Source organism: Maylandia zebra, linkage group LG4, assembly GCF_041146795.1.
Source record: "Maylandia zebra isolate NMK-2024a linkage group LG4, Mzebra_GT3a, whole genome shotgun sequence".
Lineage (NCBI taxonomy): Eukaryota > Metazoa > Chordata > Actinopteri > Cichliformes > Cichlidae > Maylandia > Maylandia zebra.
In genome coordinates, this window is record NC_135170.1 from 8,745,285 (window position 1) to 8,771,605 (window position 26,321).

A 26,321-nucleotide genomic window follows, 5' to 3' on the forward strand; every position below is an offset into this window, starting at 1 on the left:
TGTTTGAGCTAAGATTTCCAAGTTATTCACATAATGAAAACCTATACTTTGTTTCGGTCGAGTTCCCCATTCAAATGCATGTAACAGTGAGAAACGCACTGTCTTGGCGAAAGAAAGCGTTTTTGTACAACTTCATATAAATAGCTGTAACTTTTGATAGAAGACTCAGACAAACATGTTTATGGATTTATCTTATAGAACTCAAGGTCTCCGTGCTGGGAAAACAGGTTTTGCAGCTGTTTGAGCTAAGATTTCCAAGTTATTCACATAATGAAAACCTATACTTTGTTTCGGTCGAGTTCCCCATTCAAATGCATGTAACAGTGAGAAACGCACTGTCTTGGCGAAAGAAAGCTATTTTGTACAACTTCATATAAATAGCTGTAACTTTTGATAGAAGACTCGAATACACATGTTTATGGCTTTATCTTATAGAACTCAAGGTCTCCGTGCTGGGCAAACAGGTTTTGCAGCTGTTTGAGCTAAGATTTCCAAGTTATTCACATAATGAAAACCTATACTTTGTTTCGGTCGAGTTCCCCATTCAAATGCATGTAACAGTGAGAAACGCACTGTCTTGGCGAAAGAAAGCTATTTTGTACAACTTCATATAAATAGCTGTAACTTTTGATAGAAGACTCGGATACACGTTTATGGCTTTATCTTATAGAACTCAAGGTCTCCGTGCTGGGAAAACAGGTTTTGCAGCTGTTTGAGCTAAGATTTCCAAGTTATTCACATAATGAAAACCTATACTTTGTTTCGGTCGAGTTCCCCATTCAAATGCATGTAACAGTGAGAAACGCACTGTCTTGGCGAAAGAAAGCTATTTTGTACAACTTCATATAAATAGCTGTAACTTTTGATAGAAGACTCGAATACACATGTTTATGGCTTTATCTTATAGAACTCAAGGTCTCCGTGCTGGGCAAACAGGTTTTGCAGCTGTTTGAGCTAAGATTTCCAAGTTATTCACATAATGAAAACCTATACTTTGTTTCGGTCGAGTTCCCCATTCAAATGCATGTAACAGTGAGAAACGCACTGTCTTGGCGAAAGAAAGCTATTTTGTACAACTTCATATAAATAGCTGTAACTTTTGATAGAAGACTCGGATACACGTTTATGGCTTTATCTTATAGAACTCAAGGTCTCCGTGCTGGGAAAACAGGTTTTGCAGCTGTTTGAGCTAAGATTTCCAAGTTATTCACATAATGAAAACCTATACTTTGTTTCGGTCGAGTTCCCCATTCAAAATGCATGTAACAGTGAGAAACGCACTGTCTTGGCGAAAAAAAGCTATTTTGTACAACTTCATATAAATAGCTGTAACTTTTGATAGAAGACTCGGATACACATGTTTATGGCTTTATCTTATAGAACTCAAGGTCTCCGTGCTGGGAAAACAGGTTTTGCAGCTGTTTGAGCTAAGATTTCCAAGTTATTCACATAATGAAAACCTATACTTTGTTTCGGTGGAGTTCCCCATTCAAATGCATGTAACAGTGAGAAACGCACTGTCTTGGCGAAAGAAAGCGTTTTTGTACAACTTCATATAAATAGCTGTAACTTTTGATAGAAGACTCGGATACACATGTTTATGGCTTTATCTTATAGAACTCAATGTCTCCGTGCTGGGAAAACAGGTTTTGCAGCTGTTTGAGCTAAGATTTCCAAGTTATTCACATAATGAAAACCTATACTTTGTTTCGGTCGAGTTCCCCATTCAAATGCATGTAACAGTGAGAAATGCACTGTCTTGGCGAAAGAAAGCGTTTTTGTACAACTTCATATAAATAGCTGTAACTTTTGATAGAAGACTCAGACAAACATGTTTATGGCTTTATCTTATAGAACTCAAGGTCTCCGTGCTGGGCAAACAGGTTTTGCAGCTGTTTGAGCTAAGATTTCCAAGTTATTCACATAATGAAAACCTATACTTTGTTTCGGTCGAGTTCCCCATTCAAATGCATGTAACAGTGAGAAACGCACTGTCTTGGCGAAAGAAAGCTATTTTGTACAACTTCATATAAATAGCTGTAACTTTTGATAGAAGACTCGGATACACATGTTTATGGCTTTATCTTATAGAACTCAAGGTCTCCGTGCTGGGAAAACAGGTTTTGCAGCTGTTTGAGCTAAGATTTCCAAGTTATTCACATAATGAAAACCTATACTTTGTTTCGGTCGAGTTCCCCATTCAAATGCATATAACAGTGAGAAACGCACTGTCTTGGCGAAAGAAAGCGTTTTTGTACAACTTCATATAAATAGCTGTAACTTTTGATAGAAGACTCGGATACACATGTTTATGGCTTTATCTTATAGAACTCAAGGTCTCCGTGCTGGGAAAACAGGTTTTGCAGCTGTTTGAGCTAAGATTTCCAAGTTATTCACATAATGAAAACCTATACTTTGTTTCGGTGGAATTCCCCATTCAAATGCATGTAACAGTGAGAAACGCACTGTCTTGGCGAAAGAAAGCGTTTTTGTACAACTTCATATAAATAGCTGTAACTTTTGATAGAAGACTCGGATACACATGTTTATGGCTTTATCTTATAGAACTCAAGGTCTCCGTGCTGGGCAAACAGGTTTTGCAGCTGTTTGAGCTAAGATTTCCAAGTTATTCACATAATGAAAACCTATACTTTGTTTCGGTCGAGTTCCCCATTCAAATGCATGTAACAGTGAGAAACGCACTGTCTTGGCGAAAGAAAGCGTTTTTGTACAACTTCATATAAATAGCTGTAACTTTTGATAGAAGACTCGGATACACATGTTTATGGCTTTATCTTATAGAACTCAAGGTCTCCGTGCTGGGCAAACATGTTTTGCAGCTGTTTGAGCTAAGATTTCCAAGTTATTCACATAATGAAAACCTATACTTTGTTTCGGTCGAGTTCCCCATTCAAATGCATGTAACAGTGAGAAACGCACTGTCTTGGCGAAAGAAAGCGTTTTTGTACAACTTCATATAAATAGCTGTAACTTTTGATAGAAGACTCGGATACACATGTTTATGGCTTTATCTTATAGAACTCAAGGTCTCCGTGCTGGGCAAACATGTTTTGCAGCTGTTTGAGCTAAGATTTCCAAGTTATTCACATAATGAAAACCTATACTTTGTTTTGGTCGAGTTCCCCATTCAAATGCATGTAACAGTGAGAAACGCACTGTCTTGGCGAAAGAAAGCGTTTTTGTACAACTTCATATAAATAGCTGTAACTTTTGATAGAAGACTCAGACAAACATGTTTATGGCTTTATCTTATAGAACTCAAGGTCTCCGTGCTGGGCAAACAGGTTTTGCAGCTGTTTGAGCTAAGATTTCCAAGTTATTCACATAATGAAAACCTATACTTTGTTTCGGTCGAGTTCCCCATTCAAATGCATGTAACAGTGAGAAACGCACTGTCTTGGCGAAAGAAAGCGTTTTTGTACAACTTCATATAAATAGCTGTAACTTTTGATAGAAGACTCAGACAAACATGTTTATGGCTTTATCTTATAGAACTCAAGGTTCCCGTGCTGGGAAAACAGGTTTTGCAGCTGTTTGAGCTAAGATTTCCAAGTTATTCACATAATGAAAACTTATACTTTGTTTCGGTCGAGTTCCCCATTCAAATGCATGTAACAGTGAGAAACGCACTGTCTTGGCGAAAGAAAGCGTTTTTGTACAACTTCATATAAATAGCTGTAACTTTTGATAGAAGACTCGGATACACATGTTTATGGCTTTATCTTATAGAACTCAAGGTCCCCGTGCTGGGAAAACAGGTTTTGCAGCTGTTTGAGCTAAGATTTCCAAGTTATTCACATAATGAAAACCTATACTTTGTTTCGGTCGAGTTCCCCATTCAAATGCATGTAACAGTGAGAAACGCACTGTCTTGGCGAAAGAAAGCGTTTTTGTACAACTTCATATAAATAGCTGTAACTTTTGATAGAAGACTCAGACAAACATGTTTATGGATTTATCTTATAGAACTCAAGGTCTCCGTGCTGGGAAAACAGGTTTTGCAGCTGTTTGAGCTAAGATTTCCAAGTTATTCACATAATGAAAACCTATACTTTGTTTCGGTCGAGTTCCCCATTCAAATGCATGTAACAGTGAGAAACGCACTGTCTTGGCGAAAGAAAGCTATTTTGTACAACTTCATATAAATAGCTGTAACTTTTGATAGAAGACTCGAATACACATGTTTATGGCTTTATCTTATAGAACTCAAGGTCTCCGTGCTGGGCAAACAGGTTTTGCAGCTGTTTGAGCTAAGATTTCCAAGTTATTCACATAATGAAAACCTATACTTTGTTTCGGTCGAGTTCCCCATTCAAATGCATGTAACAGTGAGAAACGCACTGTCTTGGCGAAAGAAAGCTATTTTGTACAACTTCATATAAATAGCTGTAACTTTTGATAGAAGACTCGGATACACGTTTATGGCTTTATCTTATAGAACTCAAGGTCTCCGTGCTGGGAAAACAGGTTTTGCAGCTGTTTGAGCTAAGATTTCCAAGTTATTCACATAATGAAAACCTATACTTTGTTTCGGTCGAGTTCCCCATTCAAAATGCATGTAACAGTGAGAAACGCACTGTCTTGGCGAAAAAAAGCTATTTTGTACAACTTCATATAAATAGCTGTAACTTTTGATAGAAGACTCGGATACACATGTTTATGGCTTTATCTTATAGAACTCAAGGTCTCCGTGCTGGGAAAACAGGTTTTGCAGCTGTTTGAGCTAAGATTTCCAAGTTATTCACATAATGAAAACCTATACTTTGTTTCGGTGGAGTTCCCCATTCAAATGCATGTAACAGTGAGAAACGCACTGTCTTGGCGAAAGAAAGCGTTTTTGTACAACTTCATATAAATAGCTGTAACTTTTGATAGAAGACTCGGATACACATGTTTATGGCTTTATCTTATAGAACTCAATGTCTCCGTGCTGGGAAAACAGGTTTTGCAGCTGTTTGAGCTAAGATTTCCAAGTTATTCACATAATGAAAACCTATACTTTGTTTCGGTCGAGTTCCCCATTCAAATGCATGTAACAGTGAGAAATGCACTGTCTTGGCGAAAGAAAGCGTTTTTGTACAACTTCATATAAATAGCTGTAACTTTTGATAGAAGACTCAGACAAACATGTTTATGGCTTTATCTTATAGAACTCAAGGTCTCCGTGCTGGGCAAACAGGTTTTGCAGCTGTTTGAGCTAAGATTTCCAAGTTATTCACATAATGAAAACCTATACTTTGTTTCGGTCGAGTTCCCCATTCAAATGCATGTAACAGTGAGAAACGCACTGTCTTGGCGAAAGAAAGCTATTTTGTACAACTTCATATAAATAGCTGTAACTTTTGATAGAAGACTCGGATACACATGTTTATGGCTTTATCTTATAGAACTCAAGGTCTCCGTGCTGGGAAAACAGGTTTTGCAGCTGTTTGAGCTAAGATTTCCAAGTTATTCACATAATGAAAACCTATACTTTGTTTCGGTCGAGTTCCCCATTCAAATGCATATAACAGTGAGAAACGCACTGTCTTGGCGAAAGAAAGCGTTTTTGTACAACTTCATATAAATAGCTGTAACTTTTGATAGAAGACTCGGATACACATGTTTATGGCTTTATCTTATAGAACTCAAGGTCTCCGTGCTGGGAAAACAGGTTTTGCAGCTGTTTGAGCTAAGATTTCCAAGTTATTCACATAATGAAAACCTATACTTTGTTTCGGTCGAGTTCCCCATTCAAATGCATGTAACAGTGAGAAACGCACTGTCTTGGCGAAAGAAAGCGTTTTTGTACAACTTCATATAAATAGCTGTAACTTTTGATAGAAGACTCGGATACACATGTTTATGGCTTTATCTTATAGAACTCAAGGTCTCCGTGCTGGGCAAACAGGTTTTGCAGCTGTTTGAGCTAAGATTTCCAAGTTATTCACATAATGAAAACCTATACTTTGTTTCGGTCGAGTTCCCCATTCAAATGCATGTAACAGTGAGAAATGCACTGTCTTGGCGAAAGAAAGCGTTTTTGTACAACTTCATATAAATAGCTGTAACTTTTGATAGAAGACTCAGACAAACATGTTTATGGCTTTATCTTATAGAACTCAAGGTCTCCGTGCTGGGAAAACAGGTTTTGCAGCTGTTTGAGCTAAGATTTCCAAGTTATTCACATAATGAAAACCTATACTTTGTTTCGGTCGAGTTCCCCATTCAAATGCATGTAACAGTGAGAAACGCACTGTCTTGGCGAAAGAAAGCTATTTTGTACAACTTCATATAAATAGCTGTAACTTTTGATAGAAGACTCGAATACACATGTTTATGGCTTTATCTTATAGAACTCAAGGTCTCCGTGCTGGGCAAACAGGTTTTGCAGCTGTTTGAGCTAAGATTTCCAAGTTATTCACATAATGAAAACCTATACTTTGTTTCGGTCGAGTTCCCCATTCAAATGCATGTAACAGTGAGAAACGCACTGTCTTGGCGAAAGAAAGCTATTTTGTACAACTTCATATAAATAGCTGTAACTTTTGATAGAAGACTCGGATACACGTTTATGGCTTTATCTTATAGAACTCAAGGTCTCCGTGCTGGGAAAACAGGTTTTGCAGCTGTTTGAGCTAAGATTTCCAAGTTATTCACATAATGAAAACCTATACTTTGTTTCGGTCGAGTTCCCCATTCAAAATGCATGTAACAGTGAGAAACGCACTGTCTTGGCGAAAGAAAACGTTTTTGTACAACTTCATAGAAATAGCTGTAACTTTTGATAGAAGACTCAGACAAACATGTTTATGGCCTTATATTATAGAACTCAAGGTCTCCGTGCTGGGAAAACAGGTTTTGCAGCTGTTTGAGCTAAGATTTCCAAGTTATTCACATAATGAAAACTTATACTTTGTTTCGGTCGAGTTCCCCATTCAAATGCATGTAACAGTGAGAAACGCACTGTCTTGGCGAAAGAAAGCGTTTTTGTACAACTTCATATAAATAGCTGTAACTTTTGAATGAACACTCAGACAAACATGTTTATGGCTTTATCTTATAGAACTCAAGGTCCCCGTGCTGGGAAAACAGGTTTTGCAGCTGTTTGAGCTAAGATTTCCAATTATTTACATAATGAAAACCTATACTTTGTTTCGGTCGAGTTCCCCATTCAAATGCATGTAACAGTGAGAAACGCACTGTCTTGGCGAAAGAAAGCGTTTTTGTACAACTTCATATAAATAGCTGTAACTTTTGATAGAAGACTCAGATATACGTATTCATGGCTTTATCTTATAGAACTCAAGGTCCCCGTGCTAGGAAAACAGGTGTTGCTGCTGTTTGAGCTAAGATTTCCAAGTTATTCACATAATGAAAACCTATACTTTGTTTCGGGCGACTTTCCCTTTCAAATGCATGTAACAGTGAGAAACGCACTGTCTTGGCGAAAGAAAGCGTTTTTGTACAACTTCATATAAATAGCTGTAACTTTTGATAGAAGACTCGGATACACATGTTTATGGCTTTATCTTATAGAACTCAAGGTTCCCGTGCTGGGAAAACAGGTTTTGCAGCTGTTTGAGCTAAGATTTCCAAGTTATTCACATAATGAAAACCTATACTTTGTTTCGGTCGAGTTCCCCATTCAAATGCATGTAACAGTGAGAAACGCACTGTCTTGGCGAAAGAAAGCTATTTTGTACAACTTCATATAAATAGCTGTAACTTTTGATAGAAGACTCGGATACACATGTTTATGGCTTTATCTTATAGAACTCAAGGTCTCCGTGCTGGGAAAACAGGTTTTGCAGCTGTTTGAGCTAAGATTTCCAAGTTATTCACATAATGAAAACCTATACTTTGTTTCGGTCGAGTTCCCCATTCAAAATGCATGTAACAGTGAGAAACGCACTGTCTTGGCGAAAGAAAACGTTTTTGTACAACTTCATAGAAATAGCTGTAACTTTTGATAGAAGACTCAGACAAACATGTTTATGGCCTTATATTATAGAACTCAAGGTCTCCGTGCTGGGAAAACAGGTTTTGCAGCTGTTTGAGCTAAGATTTCCAAGTTATTCACATAATGAAAACTTATACTTTGTTTCGGTCGAGTTCCCCATTCAAATGCATGTAACAGTGAGAAACGCACTGTCTTGGCGAAAGAAAGCGTTTTTGTACAACTTCATATAAATAGCTGTAACTTTTGAATGAAGACTCAGACAAACATGTTTATGGCTTTATCTTATAGAACTCAAGGTCCCCGTGCTGGGAAAACAGGTTTTGCAGCTGTTTGAGCTAAGATTTCCAATTATTTACATAATGAAAACCTATACTTTGTTTCGGTTGAGTTCCCCATTCAAATGCATGTAACAGTGAGAAACGCACTGTCTTGGCGAAAGAAAGCTATTTTGTACAACTTCATATAAATAGCTGTAACTTTTGATAGAAGACTCAGATATACGTATTCATGGCTTTATCTTATAGAACTCAAGGTCCCCGTGCTAGGAAAACAGGTGTTGCTGCTGTTTGAGCTAAGATTTCCAAGTTATTCACATAATGAAAACCTATACTTTGTTTCGGGCGACTTTCCCTTTCAAATGCATGTAACAGTGAGAAACGCACTGTCTTGGCGAAAGAAAGCGTTTTTGTACAACTTCATATAAATAGCTGTAACTTTTGATAGAAGACTCGGATACACATGTTTATGGCTTTATCTTATAGAACTCAAGGTTCCCGTGCTGGGAAAACAGGTTTTGCAGCTGTTTGAGCTAAGATTTCCAAGTTATTCACATAATGAAAACCTATACTTTGTTTCGGTCGAGTTCCCCATTCAAATGCATGTAACAGTGAGAAACGCACTGTCTTGGCGAAAGAAAGCTATTTTGTACAACTTCATATAAATAGCTGTAACTTTTGATAGAAGACTCGGATACACATGTTTATGGCTTTATCTTATAGAACTCAAGGTCTCCGTGCTGGGAAAACAGGTTTTGCAGCTGTTTGAGCTAAGATTTCCAAGTTATTCACATAATGAAAACCTATACTTTGTTTCGGTCGAGTTCCCCATTCAAAATGCATGTAACAGTGAGAAACGCACTGTCTTGGCGAAAGAAAACGTTTTTGTACAACTTCATAGAAATAGCTGTAACTTTTGATAGAAGACTCAGACAAACATGTTTATGGCCTTATATTATAGAACTCAAGGTCTCCGTGCTGGGAAAACAGGTTTTGCAGCTGTTTGAGCTAAGATTTCCAAGTTATTCACATAATGAAAACTTATACTTTGTTTCGGTCGAGTTCCCCATTCAAATGCATGTAACAGTGAGAAACGCACTGTCTTGGCGAAAGAAAGCGTTTTTGTACAACTTCATATAAATAGCTGTAACTTTTGAATGAACACTCAGACAAACATGTTTATGGCTTTATCTTATAGAACTCAAGGTCCCCGTGCTGGGAAAACAGGTTTTGCAGCTGTTTGAGCTAAGATTTCCAATTATTTACATAATGAAAACCTATACTTTGTTTCGGTTGAGTTCCCCATTCAAATGCATGTAACAGTGAGAAACGCACTGTCTTGGCGAAAGAAAGCTATTTTGTACAACTTCATATAAATAGCTGTAACTTTTGATAGAAGACTCGGATACACATGTTTATGGCTTTATCTTATAGAACTCAAGGTCTCCGTGCTGGGCAAACAGGTTTTGCAGCTGTTTGAGCTAAGATTTCCAAGTTATTCACATAATGAAAACCTATACTTTGTTTCGGTGGAGTTCCCCATTCAAATGCATGTAACAGTGAGAAACGCACTGTCTTGGCGAAAGAAAGCGTTTTTGTACAACTTCATATAAATAGCTGTAACTTTTGATAGAAGACTCAGATACACATGTTTATGGCTTTATCTTATAGAACTCAAGGTCTCCGTGCTGGGCAAACAGGTTTTGCAGCTGTTTGAGCTAAGATTTCCAAGTTATTCACATAATGAAAACCTATACTTTGTTTCGGTCGAGTTCCCCATTCAAATGCATGTAACAGTGAGAAATGCACTGTCTTGGCGAAAGAAAGCGTTTTTGTACAACTTCATATAAATAGCTGTAACTTTTGATAGAAGACTCAGACAAACATGTTTATGGCTTTATCTTATAGAACTCAAGGTCTCCGTGCTGGGAAAACAGGTTTTGCAGCTGTTTGAGCTAAGATTTCCAAGTTATTCACATAATGAAAACCTATACTTTGTTTCGGTCGAGTTCCCCATTCAAATGCATGTAACAGTGAGAAACGCACTGTCTTGGCGAAAGAAAGCTATTTTGTACAACTTCATATAAATAGCTGTAACTTTTGATAGAAGACTCGAATACACATGTTTATGGCTTTATCTTATAGAACTCAAGGTCTCCGTGCTGGGCAAACAGGTTTTGCAGCTGTTTGAGCTAAGATTTCCAAGTTATTCACATAATGAAAACCTATACTTTGTTTCGGTCGAGTTCCCCATTCAAATGCATGTAACAGTGAGAAACGCACTGTCTTGGCGAAAGAAAGCTATTTTGTACAACTTCATATAAATAGCTGTAACTTTTGATAGAAGACTCGGATACACGTTTATGGCTTTATCTTATAGAACTCAAGGTCTCCGTGCTGGGAAAACAGGTTTTGCAGCTGTTTGAGCTAAGATTTCCAAGTTATTCACATAATGAAAACCTATACTTTGTTTCGGTCGAGTTCCCCATTCAAAATGCATGTAACAGTGAGAAACGCACTGTCTTGGCGAAAGAAAACGTTTTTGTACAACTTCATAGAAATAGCTGTAACTTTTGATAGAAGACTCAGACAAACATGTTTAGGGCCTTATATTATAGAACTCAAGGTCTCCGTGCTGGGAAAACAGGTTTTGCAGCTGTTTGAGCTAAGATTTCCAAGTTATTCACATAATGAAAACTTATACTTTGTTTCGGTCGAGTTCCCCATTCAAATGCATGTAACAGTGAGAAACGCACTGTCTTGGCGAAAGAAAGCGTTTTTGTACAACTTCATATAAATAGCTGTAACTTTTGAATGAACACTCAGACAAACATGTTTATGGCTTTATCTTATAGAACTCAAGGTCCCCGTGCTGGGAAAACAGGTTTTGCAGCTGTTTGAGCTAAGATTTCCAATTATTTACATAATGAAAACCTATACTTTGTTTCGGTCGAGTTCCCCATTCAAATGCATGTAACAGTGAGAAACGCACTGTCTTGGCGAAAGAAAGCGTTTTTGTACAACTTCATATAAATAGCTGTAACTTTTGATAGAAGACTCAGATATACGTATTCATGGCTTTATCTTATAGAACTCAAGGTCCCCGTGCTAGGAAAACAGGTGTTGCTGCTGTTTGAGCTAAGATTTCCAAGTTATTCACATAATGAAAACCTATACTTTGTTTCGGGCGACTTTCCCTTTCAAATGCATGTAACAGTGAGAAACGCACTGTCTTGGCGAAAGAAAGCGTTTTTGTACAACTTCATATAAATAGCTGTAACTTTTGATAGAAGACTCGGATACACATGTTTATGGCTTTATCTTATAGAACTCAAGGTTCCCGTGCTGGGAAAACAGGTTTTGCAGCTGTTTGAGCTAAGATTTCCAAGTTATTCACATAATGAAAACCTATACTTTGTTTCGGTCGAGTTCCCCATTCAAATGCATGTAACAGTGAGAAACGCACTGTCTTGGCGAAAGAAAGCTATTTTGTACAACTTCATATAAATAGCTGTAACTTTTGATAGAAGACTCGGATACACATGTTTATGGCTTTATCTTATAGAACTCAAGGTCTCCGTGCTGGGAAAACAGGTTTTGCAGCTGTTTGAGCTAAGATTTCCAAGTTATTCACATAATGAAAACCTATACTTTGTTTCGGTCGAGTTCCCCATTCAAAATGCATGTAACAGTGAGAAACGCACTGTCTTGGCGAAAGAAAACGTTTTTGTACAACTTCATAGAAATAGCTGTAACTTTTGATAGAAGACTCAGACAAACATGTTTATGGCCTTATATTATAGAACTCAAGGTCTCCGTGCTGGGAAAACAGGTTTTGCAGCTGTTTGAGCTAAGATTTCCAAGTTATTCACATAATGAAAACCTATACTTTGTTTCGGTCGAGTTCCCCATTCAAATGCATGTAACAGTGAGAAATGCACTGTCTTGGCGAAAGAAAGCGTTTTTGTACAACTTCATATAAATAGCTGTAACTTTTGATAGAAGACTCAGACAAACATGTTTATGGCTTTATCTTATAGAACTCAAGGTCTCCGTGCTGGGAAAACAGGTTTTGCAGCTGTTTGAGCTAAGATTTCCAAGTTATTCACATAATGAAAACCTATACTTTGTTTCGGTCGAGTTCCCCATTCAAATGCATGTAACAGTGAGAAACGCACTGTCTTGGCGAAAGAAAGCTATTTTGTACAACTTCATATAAATAGCTGTAACTTTTGATAGAAGACTCGAATACACATGTTTATGGCTTTATCTTATAGAACTCAAGGTCTCCGTGCTGGGCAAACAGGTTTTGCAGCTGTTTGAGCTAAGATTTCCAAGTTATTCACATAATGAAAACCTATACTTTGTTTCGGTCGAGTTCCCCATTCAAATGCATGTAACAGTGAGAAACGCACTGTCTTGGCGAAAGAAAGCTATTTTGTACAACTTCATATAAATAGCTGTAACTTTTGATAGAAGACTCGGATACACGTTTATGGCTTTATCTTATAGAACTCAAGGTCTCCGTGCTGGGAAAACAGGTTTTGCAGCTGTTTGAGCTAAGATTTCCAAGTTATTCACATAATGAAAACTTATACTTTGTTTCGGTCGAGTTCCCCATTCAAATGCATGTAACAGTGAGAAACGCACTGTCTTGGCGAAAGAAAGCGTTTTTGTACAACTTCATATAAATAGCTGTAACTTTTGAATGAACACTCAGACAAACATGTTTATGGCTTTATCTTATAGAACTCAAGGTCCCCGTGCTGGGAAAACAGGTTTTGCAGCTGTTTGAGCTAAGATTTCCAATTATTTACATAATGAAAACCTATACTTTGTTTCGGTCGAGTTCCCCATTCAAATGCATGTAACAGTGAGAAACGCACTGTCTTGGCGAAAGAAAGCGTTTTTGTACAACTTCATATAAATAGCTGTAACTTTTGATAGAAGACTCAGATATACGTATTCATGGCTTTATCTTATAGAACTCAAGGTCCCCGTGCTAGGAAAACAGGTGTTGCTGCTGTTTGAGCTAAGATTTCCAAGTTATTCACATAATGAAAACCTATACTTTGTTTCGGGCGACTTTCCCTTTCAAATGCATGTAACAGTGAGAAACGCACTGTCTTGGCGAAAGAAAGCGTTTTTGTACAACTTCATATAAATAGCTGTAACTTTTGATAGAAGACTCGGATACACATGTTTATGGCTTTATCTTATAGAACTCAAGGTTCCCGTGCTGGGAAAACAGGTTTTGCAGCTGTTTGAGCTAAGATTTCCAAGTTATTCACATAATGAAAACCTATACTTTGTTTCGGTCGAGTTCCCCATTCAAATGCATGTAACAGTGAGAAACGCACTGTCTTGGCGAAAGAAAGCTATTTTGTACAACTTCATATAAATAGCTGTAACTTTTGATAGAAGACTCGGATACACATGTTTATGGCTTTATCTTATAGAACTCAAGGTCTCCGTGCTGGGAAAACAGGTTTTGCAGCTGTTTGAGCTAAGATTTCCAAGTTATTCACATAATGAAAACCTATACTTTGTTTCGGTCGAGTTCCCCATTCAAAATGCATGTAACAGTGAGAAACGCACTGTCTTGGCGAAAGAAAACGTTTTTGTACAACTTCATAGAAATAGCTGTAACTTTTGATAGAAGACTCAGACAAACATGTTTATGGCCTTATATTATAGAACTCAAGGTCTCCGTGCTGGGAAAACAGGTTTTGCAGCTGTTTGAGCTAAGATTTCCAAGTTATTCACATAATGAAAACCTATACTTTGTTTCGGTCGAGTTCCCCATTCAAATGCATGTAACAGTGAGAAATGCACTGTCTTGGCGAAAGAAAGCGTTTTTGTACAACTTCATATAAATAGCTGTAACTTTTGATAGAAGACTCAGACAAACATGTTTATGGCTTTATCTTATAGAACTCAAGGTCTCCGTGCTGGGAAAACAGGTTTTGCAGCTGTTTGAGCTAAGATTTCCAAGTTATTCACATAATGAAAACCTATACTTTGTTTCGGTCGAGTTCCCCATTCAAATGCATGTAACAGTGAGAAACGCACTGTCTTGGCGAAAGAAAGCTATTTTGTACAACTTCATATAAATAGCTGTAACTTTTGATAGAAGACTCGAATACACATGTTTATGGCTTTATCTTATAGAACTCAAGGTCTCCGTGCTGGGCAAACAGGTTTTGCAGCTGTTTGAGCTAAGATTTCCAAGTTATTCACATAATGAAAACCTATACTTTGTTTCGGTCGAGTTCCCCATTCAAATGCATGTAACAGTGAGAAACGCACTGTCTTGGCGAAAGAAAGCTATTTTGTACAACTTCATATAAATAGCTGTAACTTTTGATAGAAGACTCGGATACACGTTTATGGCTTTATCTTATAGAACTCAAGGTCTCCGTGCTGGGAAAACAGGTTTTGCAGCTGTTTGAGCTAAGATTTCCAAGTTATTCACATAATGAAAACTTATACTTTGTTTCGGTCGAGTTCCCCATTCAAATGCATGTAACAGTGAGAAACGCACTGTCTTGGCGAAAGAAAGCGTTTTTGTACAACTTCATATAAATAGCTGTAACTTTTGAATGAACACTCAGACAAACATGTTTATGGCTTTATCTTATAGAACTCAAGGTCCCCGTGCTGGGAAAACAGGTTTTGCAGCTGTTTGAGCTAAGATTTCCAATTATTTACATAATGAAAACCTATACTTTGTTTCGGTCGAGTTCCCCATTCAAATGCATGTAACAGTGAGAAACGCACTGTCTTGGCGAAAGAAAGCGTTTTTGTACAACTTCATATAAATAGCTGTAACTTTTGATAGAAGACTCAGATATACGTATTCATGGCTTTATCTTATAGAACTCAAGGTCCCCGTGCTAGGAAAACAGGTGTTGCTGCTGTTTGAGCTAAGATTTCCAAGTTATTCACATAATGAAAACCTATACTTTGTTTCGGGCGACTTTCCCTTTCAAATGCATGTAACAGTGAGAAACGCACTGTCTTGGCGAAAGAAAGCGTTTTTGTACAACTTCATATAAATAGCTGTAACTTTTGATAGAAGACTCGGATACACATGTTTATGGCTTTATCTTATAGAACTCAAGGTTCCCGTGCTGGGAAAACAGGTTTTGCAGCTGTTTGAGCTAAGATTTCCAAGTTATTCACATAATGAAAACCTATACTTTGTTTCGGTCGAGTTCCCCATTCAAAATGCATGTAACAGTGAGAAACGCACTGTCTTGGCGAAAGAAAGCGTTTTTGTACAACTTCATATAAATAGCTGTAACTTTTGAATGAAGACTCAGACAAACATGTTTATGGCTTTATCTTATAGAACTCAAGGTCTCCGTGCTGGGCAAACAGGTTTTGCAGCTGTTTGAGCTAAGATTTCCAAGTTATTCACATAATGAAAACCTATACTTTGTTTCGGTCGAGTTCCCCATTCAAATGCATGTAACAGTGAGAAATGCACTGTCTTGGCGAAAGAAAGCGTTTTTGTACAACTTCATATAAATAGCTGTAACTTTTGATAGAAGACTCAGACAAACATGTTTATGGCTTTATCTTATAGAACTCAAGGTCTCCGTGCTGGGAAAACAGGTTTTGCAGCTGTTTGAGCTAAGATTTCCAAGTTATTCACATAATGAAAACCTATACTTTGTTTCGGTCGAGTTCCCCATTCAAATGCATGTAACAGTGAGAAACGCACTGTCTTGGCGAAAGAAAGCTATTTTGTACAACTTCATATAAATAGCTGTAACTTTTGATAGAAGACTCGAATACACATGTTTATGGCTTTATCTTATAGAACTCAAGGTCTCCGTGCTGGGCAAACAGGTTTTGCAGCTGTTTGAGCTAAGATTTCCAAGTTATTCACATAATGAAAACCTATACTTTGTTTCGGTCGAGTTCCCCATTCAAATGCATGTAACAGTGAGAAACGCACTGTCTTGGCGAAAGAAAGCTATTTTGTACAACTTCATATAAATAGCTGTAACTTTTGATAGAAGACTCGGATACACGTTTATGGCTTTATCTTATAGAACTCAAGGTCTCCGTGCTGGGAAAACAGGTTTTGCAGCTGTTTGAGCTAAGATTTCCAAGTTATTCACATAATGAAAACCTATACTTTGTTTCGGTCGAGTTCCCCATTCAAAATGCATGTAACAGTGAGAAACGCACTGTCTTGGCGAAAGAAAACGTTTTTGTACAACTTCATAGAAATAGCTGTAACTTTTGATAGAAGACTCAGACAAACATGTTTATGGCCTTATATTATAGAACTCAAGGTCTCCGTGCTGGGAAAACAGGTTTTGCAGCTGTTTGAGCTAAGATTTCCAAGTTATTCACATAATGAAAACTTATACTTTGTTTCGGTCGAGTTCCCCATTCAAATGCATGTAACAGTGAGAAACGCACTGTCTTGGCGAAAGAAAGCGTTTTTGTACAACTTCATATAAATAGCTGTAACTTTTGAATGAACACTCAGACAAACATGTTTATGGCTTTATCTTATAGAACTCAAGGTCCCCGTGCTGGGAAAACAGGTTTTGCAGCTGTTTGAGCTAAGATTTCCAATTATTTACATAATGAAAACCTATACTTTGTTTCGGTCGAGTTCCCCATTCAAATGCATGTAACAGTGAGAAACGCACTGTCTTGGCGAAAGAAAGCGTTTTTGTACAACTTCATATAAATAGCTGTAACTTTTGATAGAAGACTCAGATATACGTATTCATGGCTTTATCTTATAGAACTCAAGGTCCCCGTGCTAGGAAAACAGGTGTTGCTGCTGTTTGAGCTAAGATTTCCAAGTTATTCACATAATGAAAACCTATACTTTGTTTCGGTCGAGTTCCCCATTCAAATGCATGTAACAGTGAGAAACGCACTGTCTTGGCGAAAGAAAGCTATTTTGTACAACTTCATATAAATAGCTGTAACTTTTGATAGAAGACTCGGATACACATGTTTATGGCTTTATCTTATAGAACTCAAGGTCTCCGTGCTGGGAAAACAGGTTTTGCAGCTGTTTGAGCTAAGATTTCCAAGTTATTCACATAATGAAAACCTATACTTTGTTTCGGTCGAGTTCCCCATTCAAAATGCATGTAACAGTGAGAAACGCACTGTCTTGGCGAAAGAAAACGTTTTTGTACAACTTCATAGAAATAGCTGTAACTTTTGATAGAAGACTCAGACAAACATGTTTATGGCCTTATATTATAGAACTCAAGGTCTCCGTGCTGGGAAAACAGGTTTTGCAGCTGTTTGAGCTAAGATTTCCAAGTTATTCACATAATGAAAACTTATACTTTGTTTCGGTCGAGTTCCCCATTCAAATGCATGTAACAGTGAGAAACGCACTGTCTTGGCGAAAGAAAGCGTTTTTGTACAACTTCATATAAATAGCTGTAACTTTTGAATGAAGACTCAGACAAACATGTTTATGGCTTTATCTTATAGAACTCAAGGTCCCCGTGCTGGGAAAACAGGTTTTGCAGCTGTTTGAGCTAAGATTTCCAATTATTTACATAATGAAAACCTATACTTTGTTTCGGTTGAGTTCCCCATTCAAATGCATGTAACAGTGAGAAACGCACTGTCTTGGCGAAAGAAAGCTATTTTGTACAACTTCATATAAATAGCTGTAACTTTTGATAGAAGACTCAGATATACGTATTCATGGCTTTATCTTATAGAACTCAAGGTCCCCGTGCTAGGAAAACAGGTGTTGCTGCTGTTTGAGCTAAGATTTCCAAGTTATTCACATAATGAAAACCTATACTTTGTTTCGGGCGACTTTCCCTTTCAAATGCATGTAACAGTGAGAAACGCACTGTCTTGGCGAAAGAAAGCGTTTTTGTACAACTTCATATAAATAGCTGTAACTTTTGATAGAAGACTCGGATACACATGTTTATGGCTTTATCTTATAGAACTCAAGGTTCCCGTGCTGGGAAAACAGGTTTTGCAGCTGTTTGAGCTAAGATTTCCAAGTTATTCACATAATGAAAACCTATACTTTGTTTCGGTCGAGTTCCCCATTCAAATGCATGTAACAGTGAGAAACGCACTGTCTTGGCGAAAGAAAGCGTTTTTGTACAACTTCATATAAATAGCTGTAACTTTTGATAGAAGACTCGGATACACATGTTTATGGCTTTATCTTATAGAACTCAAGGTCTCCGTGCTGGGAAAACAGGTTTTGCAGCTGTTTGAGCTAAGATTTCCAAGTTATTCACATAATGAAAACCTATACTTTGTTTCGGTCGAGTTCCCCATTCAAAATGCATGTAACAGTGAGAAACGCACTGTCTTGGCGAAAGAAAGCGTTTTTGTACAACTTCATAGAAATAGCTGTAACTTTTGATAGAAGACTCAGACAAACATGTTTATGGCCTTATATTATAGAACTCAAGGTCTCCGTGCTGGGAAAACAGGTTTTGCAGCTGTTTGAGCTAAGATTTCCAAGTTATTCACATAATGAAAACTTATACTTTGTTTCGGTCGAGTTCCCCATTCAAATGCATGTAACAGTGAGAAACGCACTGTCTTGGCGAAAGAAAGCGTTTTTGTACAACTTCATATAAATAGCTGTAACTTTTGAATGAAGACTCAGACAAACATGTTTATGGCTTTATCTTATAGAACTCAAGGTCCCCGTGCTGGGAAAACAGGTTTTGCAGCTGTTTGAGCTAAGATTTCCAATTATTTACATAATGAAAACCTATACTTTGTTTCGGTTGAGTTCCCCATTCAAATGCATGTAACAGTGAGAAACGCACTGTCTTGGCGAAAGAAAGCTATTTTGTACAACTTCATATAAATAGCTGTAACTTTTGATAGAAGACTCGGATACACATGTTTATGGCTTTATCTTATAGAACTCAAGGTCTCCGTGCTGGGCAAACAGGTTTTGCAGCTGTTTGAGCTAAGATTTCCAAGTTATTCACATAATGAAAACCTATACTTTGTTTCGGTGGAGTTCCCCATTCAAATGCATGTAACAGTGAGAAACGCACTGTCTTGGCGAAAGAAAGCGTTTTTGTACAACTTCATATAAATAGCTGTAACTTTTGATAGAAGACTCGGATACACATGTTTATGGCTTTATCTTATAGAACTCAAGGTCTCCGTGCTGGGCAAACAGGTTTTGCAGCTGTTTGAGCTAAGATTTCCAAGTTATTCACATAATGAAAACCTATACTTTGTTTCGGTCGAGTTCCCCATTCAAATGCATGTAACAGTGAGAAATGCACTGTCTTGGCGAAAGAAAGCGTTTTTGTACAACTTCATATAAATAGCTGTAACTTTTGATAGAAGACTCAGACAAACATGTTTATGGCTTTATCTTATAGAACTCAAGGTCTCCGTGCTGGGAAAACAGGTTTTGCAGCTGTTTGAGCTAAGATTTCCAAGTTATTCACATAATGAAAACCTATACTTTGTTTCGGTCGAGTTCCCCATTCAAATGCATGTAACAGTGAGAAACGCACTGTCTTGGCGAAAGAAAGCTATTTTGTACAACTTCATATAAATAGCTGTAACTTTTGATAGAAGACTCGAATACACATGTTTATGGCTTTATCTTATAGAACTCAAGGTCTCCGTGCTGGGCAAACAGGTTTTGCAGCTGTTTGAGCTAAGATTTCCAAGTTATTCACATAATGAAAACCTATACTTTGTTTCGGTCGAGTTCCCCATTCAAATGCATGTAACAGTGAGAAACGCACTGTCTTGGCGAAAGAAAGCTATTTTGTACAACTTCATATAAATAGCTGTAACTTTTGATAGAAGACTCGGATACACGTTTATGGCTTTATCTTATAGAACTCAAGGTCTCCGTGCTGGGAAAACAGGTTTTGCAGCTGTTTGAGCTAAGATTTCCAAGTTATTCACATAATGAAAACCTATACTTTGTTTCGGTCGAGTTCCCCATTCAAAATGCATGTAACAGTGAGAAACGCACTGTCTTGGCGAAAGAAAACGTTTTTGTACAACTTCATAGAAATAGCTGTAACTTTTGATAGAAGACTCAGACAAACATGTTTAGGGCCTTATATTATAGAACTCAAGGTCTCCGTGCTGGGAAAACAGGTTTTGCAGCTGTTTGAGCTAAGATTTCCAAGTTATTCACATAATGAAAACTTATACTTTGTTTCGGTCGAGTTCCCCATTCAAATGCATGTAACAGTGAGAAACGCACTGTCTTGGCGAAAGAAAGCGTTTTTGTACAACTTCATATAAATAGCTGTAACTTTTGAATGAACACTCAGACAAACATGTTTATGGCTTTATCTTATAGAACTCAAGGTCCCCGTGCTGGGAAAACAGGTTTTGCAGCTGTTTGAGCTAAGATTTCCAATTATTTACATAATGAAAACCTATACTTTGTTTCGGTCGAGTTCCCCATTCAAATGCATGTAACAGTGAGAAACGCACTGTCTTGGCGAAAGAAAGCGTTTTTGTACAACTTCATATAAATAGCTGTAACTTTTGATAGAAGACTCAGATATACGTATTCATGGCTTTATCTTATAGAACTCAAGGTCCCCGTGCTAGGAAAACAGGTGTTGCTGCTGTTTGAGCTAAGATTTCCAAGTTATTCACATAATGAAAACCTATACTTTGTTTCGGGCGACTTTCCCTTTCAAATGCATGTAACAGTGAGAAACGCACTGTCTTGGCGAAAGAAAGCGTTTTTGTACAACTTCATATAAATAGCTGTAACTTTTGATAGAAGACTCGGATACACATGTTTATGGCTTTATCTTATAGAACTCAAGGTTCCCGTGCTGGGAAAACAGGTTTTGCAGCTGTTTGAGCTAAGATTTCCAAGTTATTCACATAATGAAAACCTATACTTTGTTTCGGTCGAGTTCCCCATTCAAATGCATGTAACAGTGAGAAACGCACTGTCTTGGCGAAAGAAAGCTATTTTGTACAACTTCATATAAATAGCTGTAACTTTTGATAGAAGACTCGGATACACATGTTTATGGCTTTATCTTATAGAACTCAAGGTCTCCGTGCTGGGAAAACAGGTTTTGCAGCTGTTTGAGCTAAGATTTCCAAGTTATTCACATAATGAAAACCTATACTTTGTTTCGGTCGAGTTCCCCATTCAAAATGCATGTAACAGTGAGAAGCGCACTGTCTTGGCGAAAGAAAACGTTTTTGTACAACTTCATAGAAATAGCTGTAACTTTTGATAGAAGACTCAGACAAACATGTTTATGGCCTTATATTATAGAACTCAAGGTCTCCGTGCTGGGAAAACAGGTTTTGCAGCTGTTTGAGCTAAGATTTCCAAGTTATTCACATAATGAAAACCTATACTTTGTTTCGGTCGAGTTCCCCATTCAAATGCATGTAACAGTGAGAAATGCACTGTCTTGGCGAAAGAAAGCGTTTTTGTACAACTTCATATAAATAGCTGTAACTTTTGATAGAAGACTCAGACAAACATGTTTATGGCTTTATCTTATAGAACTCAAGGTCTCCGTGCTGGGAAAACAGGTTTTGCAGCTGTTTGAGCTAAGATTTCCAAGTTATTCACATAATGAAAACCTATACTTTGTTTCGGTCGAGTTCCCCATTCAAATGCATGTAACAGTGAGAAACGCACTGTCTTGGCGAAAGAAAGCTATTTTGTACAACTTCATATAAATAGCTGTAACTTTTGATAGAAGACTCGAATACACATGTTTATGGCTTTATCTTATAGAACTCAAGGTCTCCGTGCTGGGCAAACAGGTTTTGCAGCTGTTTGAGCTAAGATTTCCAAGTTATTCACATAATGAAAACCTATACTTTGTTTCGGTCGAGTTCCCCATTCAAATGCATGTAACAGTGAGAAACGCACTGTCTTGGCGAAAGAAAGCTATTTTGTACAACTTCATATAAATAGCTGTAACTTTTGATAGAAGACTCGGATACACGTTTATGGCTTTATCTTATAGAACTCAAGGTCTCCGTGCTGGGAAAACAGGTTTTGCAGCTGTTTGAGCTAAGATTTCCAAGTTATTCACATAATGAAAACTTATACTTTGTTTCGGTCGAGTTCCCCATTCAAATGCATGTAACAGTGAGAAACGCACTGTCTTGGCGAAAGAAAGCGTTTTTGTACAACTTCATATAAATAGCTGTAACTTTTGAATGAACACTCAGACAAACATGTTTATGGCTTTATCTTATAGAACTCAAGGTCCCCGTGCTGGGAAAACAGGTTTTGCAGCTGTTTGAGCTAAGATTTCCAATTATTTACATAATGAAAACCTATACTTTGTTTCGGTCGAGTTCCCCATTCAAATGCATGTAACAGTGAGAAACGCACTGTCTTGGCGAAAGAAAGCGTTTTTGTACAACTTCATATAAATAGCTGTAACTTTTGATAGAAGACTCAGATATACGTATTCATGGCTTTATCTTATAGAACTCAAGGTCCCCGTGCTAGGAAAACAGGTGTTGCTGCTGTTTGAGCTAAGATTTCCAAGTTATTCACATAATGAAAACCTATACTTTGTTTCGGGCGACTTTCCCTTTCAAATGCATGTAACAGTGAGAAACGCACTGTCTTGGCGAAAGAAAGCGTTTTTGTACAACTTCATATAAATAGCTGTAACTTTTGATAGAAGACTCGGATACACATGTTTATGGCTTTATCTTATAGAACTCAAGGTTCCCGTGCTGGGAAAACAGGTTTTGCAGCTGTTTGAGCTAAGATTTCCAAGTTATTCACATAATGAAAACCTATACTTTGTTTCGGTCGAGTTCCCCATTCAAATGCATGTAACAGTGAGAAACGCACTGTCTTGGCGAAAGAAAGCTATTTTGTACAACTTCATATAAATAGCTGTAACTTTTGATAGAAGACTCGGATACACATGTTTATGGCTTTATCTTATAGAACTCAAGGTCTCCGTGCTGGGAAAACAGGTTTTGCAGCTGTTTGAGCTAAGATTTCCAAGTTATTCACATAATGAAAACCTATACTTTGTTTCGGTCGAGTTCCCCATTCAAAATGCATGTAACAGTGAGAAACGCACTGTCTTGGCGAAAGAAAACGTTTTTGTACAACTTCATAGAAATAGCTGTAACTTTTGATAGAAGACTCAGACAAACATGTTTATGGCCTTATATTATAGAACTCAAGGTCTCCGTGCTGGGAAAACAGGTTTTGCAGCTGTTTGAGCTAAGATTTCCAAGTTATTCACATAATGAAAACCTATACTTTGTTTCGGTCGAGTTCCCCATTCAAATGCATGTAACAGTGAGAAATGCACTGTCTTGGCGAAAGAAAGCGTTTTTGTACAACTTCATATAAATAGCTGTAACTTTTGATAGAAGACTCAGACAAACATGTTTATGGCTTTATCTTATAGAACTCAAGGTCTCCGTGCTGGGAAAACAGGTTTTGCAGCTGTTTGAGCTAAGATTTCCAAGTTATTCACATAATGAAAACCTATACTTTGTTTCGGTCGAGTTCCCCATTCAAATGCATGTAACAGTGAGAAACGCACTGTCTTGGCGAAAGAAAGCTATTTTGTACAACTTCATATAAATAGCTGTAACTTTTGATAGAAGACTCGAATACACATGTTTATGGCTTTATCTTATAGAACTCAAGGTCTCCGTGCTGGGCAAACAGGTTTTGCAGCTGTTTGAGCTAAGATTTCCAAGTTATTCACATAATGAAAACCTATACTTTGTTTCGGTCGAGTTCCCCATTCAAATGCATGTAACAGTGAGAAACGCACTGTCTTGGCGAAAGAAAGCTATTTTGTACAACTTCATATAAATAGCTGTAACTTTTGATAGAAGACTCGGATACACGTTTATGGCTTTATCTTATAGAACTCAAGGTCTCCGTGCTGGGAAAACAGGTTTTGCAGCTGTTTGAGCTAAGATTTCCAAGTTATTCACATAATGAAAACTTATACTTTGTTTCGGTCGAGTTCCCCATTCAAATGCATGTAACAGTGAGAAACGCACTGTCTTGGCGAAAGAAAGCGTTTTTGTACAACTTCATATAAATAGCTGTAACTTTTGAATGAACACTCAGACAAACATGTTTATGGCTTTATCTTATAGAACTCAAGGTCCCCGTGCTGGGAAAACAGGTTTTGCAGCTGTTTGAGCTAAGATTTCCAATTATTTACATAATGAAAACCTATACTTTGTTTCGGTCGAGTTCCCCATTCAAATGCATGTAACAGTGAGAAACGCACTGTCTTGGCGAAAGAAAGCGTTTTTCTACAACTTCATATAAATAGCTGTAACTTTTGATAGAAGACTCAGATATACGTATTCATGGCTTTATCTTATAGAACTCAAGGTCCCCGTGCTAGGAAAACAGGTGTTGCTGCTGTTTGAGCTAAGATTTCCAAGTTATTCACATAATGAAAACCTATACTTTGTTTCGGGCGACTTTCCCTTTCAAATGCATGTAACAGTGAGAAACGCACTGTCTTGGCGAAAGAAAGCGTTTTTGTACAACTTCATATAAATAGCTGTAACTTTTGATAGAAGACTCGGATACACATGTTTATGGCTTTATCTTATAGAACTCAAGGTTCCCGTGCTGGGAAAACAGGTTTTGCAGCTGTTTGAGCTAAGATTTCCAAGTTATTCACATAATGAAAACCTATACTTTGTTTCGGTCGAGTTCCCCATTCAAATGCATGTAACAGTGAGAAACGCACTGTCTTGGCGAAAGAAAGCTATTTTGTACAACTTCATATAAATAGCTGTAACTTTTGATAGAAGACTCGGATACACATGTTTATGGCTTTATCTTATAGAACTCAAGGTCTCCGTGCTGGGAAAACAGGTTTTGCAGCTGTTTGAGCTAAGATTTCCAAGTTATTCACATAATGAAAACCTATACTTTGTTTCGGTCGAGTTCCCCATTCAAAATGCATGTAACAGTGAGAAACGCACTGTCTTGGCGAAAGAAAGCGTTTTTGTACAACTTCATATAAATAGCTGTAACTTTTGAATGAAGACTCAGACAAACATGTTTATGGCTTTATCTTATAGAACTCAAGGTCCCCGTGCTGGGAAAACAGGTTTTGCAGCTGTTTGAGCTAAGATTTCCAATTATTTACATAATGAAAACCTATACTTTGTTTCGGTCGAGTTCCCCATTCAAATGCATGTAACAGTGAGAAACGCACTGTCTTGGCGAAAGAAAGCTATTTTGTACAACTTCATATAAATAGCTGTAACTTTTGATAGAAGACTCGGATACACATGTTTATGGCTTTATCTTATAGAACTCAAGGTCTCCGTGCTGGGCAAACAGGTTTTGCAGCTGTTTGAGCTAAGATTTCCAAGTTATTCACATAATGAAAACCTATACTTTGTTTCGGTGGAGTTCCCCATTCAAATGCATGTAACAGTGAGAAACGCACTGTCTTGGCGAAAGAAAGCGTTTTTGTACAACTTCATATAAATAGCTGTAACTTTTGATAGAAGACTCGGATACACATGTTTATGGCTTTATCTTATAGAACTCAAGGTCTCCGTGCTGGGCAAACAGGTTTTGCAGCTGTTTGAGCTAAGATTTCCAAGTTATTCACATAATGAAAACCTATACTTTGTTTCGGTCGAGTTCCCCATTCAAATGCATGTAACAGTGAGAAATGCACTGTCTTGGCGAAAGAAAGCGTTTTTGTACAACTTCATATAAATAGCTGTAACTTTTGATAGAAGACTCAGACAAACATGTTTATGGCTTTATCTTATAGAACTCAAGGTCTCCGTGCTGGGAAAACAGGTTTTGCAGCTGTTTGAGCTAAGATTTCCAAGTTATTCACATAATGAAAACCTATACTTTGTTTCGGTCGAGTTCCCCATTCAAATGCATGTAACAGTGAGAAACGCACTGTCTTGGCGAAAGAAAGCTATTTTGTACAACTTCATATAAATAGCTGTAACTTTTGATAGAAGACTCGAATACACATGTTTATGGCTTTATCTTATAGAACTCAAGGTCTCCGTGCTGGGCAAACAGGTTTTGCAGCTGTTTGAGCTAAGATTTCCAAGTTATTCACATA